This window comes from Portunus trituberculatus, chromosome 6 (genome assembly GCF_017591435.1).
Source record: "Portunus trituberculatus isolate SZX2019 chromosome 6, ASM1759143v1, whole genome shotgun sequence".
Taxonomy (NCBI): Eukaryota; Metazoa; Arthropoda; class Malacostraca; order Decapoda; family Portunidae; genus Portunus; species Portunus trituberculatus.
Window position 1 is genome coordinate 6,179,522 of NC_059260.1, and position 4,055 is coordinate 6,183,576.

Here is a 4,055-nt window from a genome sequence, read left to right on the forward strand (position 1 = left end):
TGGTGGTGGTGTTGGTAGTGGTGTAGGTTATGGTGGTGGTGGTGGTGGTGATGGTAGTGGTGCAGGTTGTGGTGGTGGTGGTGGTGGTGTCAGCTTTCTCCCACAAAAGCCAAAATATTCACAAAAACAATTAACTTCCTTGCTTTTTATTGTTTCTTTTTTCTTTCCTTCTCTCCTTTTATCACTTATATTGTTTCCTCCTCCTGTGTTCCTTATCCTATTTCTCTTTCCTTTTCAATACACACAGTTTCACCATTTTTTTCTTAGTTATTTCTAAAGATTCCACAAAATACACAAAAATAATTAATGTGTGATTGTGTATGTCTGATTTACACACACACACACACACACACACACACACACACACCCAGGTCACTTCCTTCTTACTGATGGCAGGTGAGTCTGTCTACCTGCACACACACACACACACACACACACACACACACACACACACACACACACACACGTTCTTCTATGTCACGTAACTTGAAACTATCTTCTCTCTCACATGAAGCCACACAAGATTCTCTCTCTCTCTCTCTCTCTCTCTCTTCCCCTCCCTCCTCACGAGACAGATGAAATGTGATTCTTCCACTGTCTCTCTTCATTCATGTACATACACACACACACAGTCTCCTAATCTACTAGTCGATTCCTGTTTGTCTATCAATCAATCAATCAATCAGTTTATCTATGTCTGTCTGTCAGTCTATCTATCTATCTATCTATCTATTTATTTATTTAGCTACCTACCTACCTACCTACTTATTTATCTATCTGTATCTATTTAGCTACTTATCTGCTCTTATCTACCTATCATTCTATCTCTATCTGTTTGTATGTATCATCCAGAAAGTATTGAAATGCCTCTTCAGTGATGTTAAGGAATATATTTATCTCCATTACAAGAATAAAATAACAATACAACAATCTTTTATGTGTTCAATATTTCAAAGAGAAGAGAATAAATGCATTCAACAGTAGTAGTAGTAGTAGTAGTAGTAGTAGTAGTAGTAGTAGTAGTAGTAGTAGTAGTAGTAGTAGTAGTAGTAGTAGTAGTAGTAGTAGTAGTAGTAGTAGTAGTAGTAGTAGAAGTAGTAGTAGTAGTAAGTAACTAAGTTAGTTAGTTATAGTTAGTTAGTTAGTAGTAGCAGCAGCAGCAGTAGTAGTAGTAGCAGTAGTAGTAGTAGCAGTAGCAGTAGCAGCAGTAGCAGCAGCAGTAGCAACAGAAGAGTGCAGTAAAAGAGCAGCAGCAGCAAACAGCAGTAGCAGCAGCAAACAAGAGCAGCAGCAGCAGCAAAAAGCAGCAGCAGCAGCAGTAGCAGCAGCAGCAGCAGCAGCAGCAGCAGCAGCAGCAGCAAGCAGCAGTGGTGGTGGTGGCAGCAGCAGCAGCAGCAGCAGTGGAGCAGCAGCAGCAGCAGCAGCAGCAGTGGTGGTGGCAGCAGTGGTGCAGCAGCAGCAGCAGCAGCAGGTGGTGGCAGCAGCAGCAGCAGCAGCAGCAGTGGTGCAGGTGCAGCAGCAGGTGGTGGTGGTGGCAGCAGCAGCAGCAGCAGCAGCAGTGGTGGTGCAAAGCAGCAGCAGCAGCAGCAGCAGCAGCAGTGGCAGCAGCAGCAGCAGGTGCAGCAGCAGCAGCAGCAGCAGCAGCAGCAGCAGTGGTGGCAGCAGCAGCAGCAGCAGTGGTGGCAGCAGGTGGTGCAGCAGCAGCAGCAGCAGGTGGTGGCAGTGGTGCAGTGGTGGTGGCAGCAGTGGTGGTGGCAGCAGCAGGTGGTGGCAGCAGAAGCAGCAGCAGCAGCAGCAGCAGCAGCAGCAGCAGTGGTGCAGCAGCAGCAGCAGCAGCAGCAGCAGCAGCAGCAGCAGCAGCAGCAGCAGCAGCAGCAGCAGCAGCAGCAGCAGCAGCAGTAGTGAGCAAGCAGCAGCAGCAGTAGCAGTAGTAGCAGTAGCAGCAGCAGCAGCAGCAGTGGTGGTAGTAGCAGCAGCAGCAGTAGCAGCAGCAGCAGCAGCAGTAGTAGTAGCAAAAACAGTAACAGTAGCAGTAGCAGTAGCAGTAGTAAGCAGGAAGCAGCAGTAGTAGTAGTAGTAGTAGCAGTAGTAGTAGTAGTAGTAGTAGTAGTAGTAGTAGTAGTAGTAAAAGTAGTAAATAGGAATAGTAGTAGTAGTAGTAAATAGCATCAGTAGCACCATAAGACAATGCCGCTGCCATTCCTTGCTCCATCACGGGGTTGACCGGCTGTAGTGCCGCGCAGGCTATGCAGTGTGCTCTGTGCAAAGCCACCTGTCATGCAATCACTATGGTGCTTTTTAAGTATGGATGTTCCCACTGGACACAATGCTATGCTGGCAGAGTGTGTGCTTGTGAGATATTTGTGAGTTGGGTAACAATGGTATGCCAGCACTTGTCACTGTCCTGCTCCCCAGCAAGAGATAGTGTGTAATGTAGCATGTCATTGCTCATGGTGTGAATGCTTGAGTCGCAAGCATTGCCAGCATCAGCCTGTGGCATCGCATATCTAGTGTCTAACATAGCATGGCAGCCACTGTCAACCCGCCTATACTCTAAGTTCTGACCCTTTCACCATGACACAAAACAATCAACAGCACCAGTCAATATATGAAATCTTTATAAGAATCTACAACAAAGAAGGGGATGAAAAAAATAAATTTTCCAATCTCTTTCTAGGTTGAAGAAAGGTTCACACTTGCTGATTTGTGACTGAAATTTTACGTAAGTAGAGTTTCCAACTCAATATTGGTGCCTAGTGACGTCACGGAGTAAGCTTTGAAAATGTTAAGAGTTGATGAGGGGAAAAGAACACATCTAGGACACCAGATATGAATTATACATTAAAAATAAAAGGCTTGCAAATCTTCATTCAATGAAATAGCTGCCACTCTATAAGGACTGTTTTTGATAAGGGGAGTCACAAGCTGCAGGAGGTCATGGTACTGCTCCCTGTTAAGGCTTATCCAGTCTCATGGTGTCAGGGTCTTTCAAGCTCAGCTCAGGTAAAAGAGTGTGGTAGACACTCTTTTCATTCCTTCTACTTAGCCAGGGATGTATCCACAGGCATTTTCTTTTCTGATGACTTTTGGTACACCAAAAGAAGAGCAACCACAGCTTCAGCATTGTCACTGGAGAAAGACATCTTGGTAATTAGCTGTTTGTTTACATTCACTTCCCGCCAAGGCGCCAACTAGTCGATACTTTCCAGTCGCTACATGTCACACGTTCCACCTACAAGGGATGAGTCAGAAACTCTACTGATGTAAAATTACAGTCACAAATTGGCACGTGTGAACCCACCTTAAAGATTGGAGGTAGCTGCAGAACAAGTCAAGATGTCTTGGAGGGAGTGGTAATTAAGGAAAGGTGTGCTGAACAACAGTCAAAGGGTTAGTTCCTATTCAATTCACACAAGAAAATCACTAAACATTGTGACATCACTTCTTGGAGCAACTGTACAGATACAAAACCTAACATTACAGTGGGAGGCAGGTAGGAATGTTTCATGAAGGTAGTGTCATGAGTACGCCTAACAACTTCTTGCAACTTCCCTTTTGTTCTTATAATACAACCTTCTGTTAAAGTGAGCGGTGAACACATCTAAACTCAAAACACTCTATATTCAACATGCTCTCACTTATTTCAGAATTGTGAATGCCTGCATCCTTGGGATTTATAAACATGTGATCACATGGTAGCAACACCACTTCAGTAACTCAAGTTCAAGGTCTACTTGCCAGGTGTCCAGTTTCCTGCCCTCATGTTCCAGTTTTCCTGTGAAGGACAAACATGGCCGGAACCACCATAAGCAAGACAGAGAGACCCGTATCATCACACTAAAGCAAGCAGGAGTGAAAATCAACGAGATTTTTGCTCGTGTTGGTTGCCACATGGCAACTGTTCTCTGTGTCCTGGCTGCCAGTATGCGAATGAGGTGCCTGAGTGAAGATAGTGTTCCCCAGCCAAAATTGTGCATTGAAGCTGTCATTGATGTCCTTGGTAACCATATCAAGTATTTTATGTTAATATAGGAATAAATGTAGTAAATTTTCTA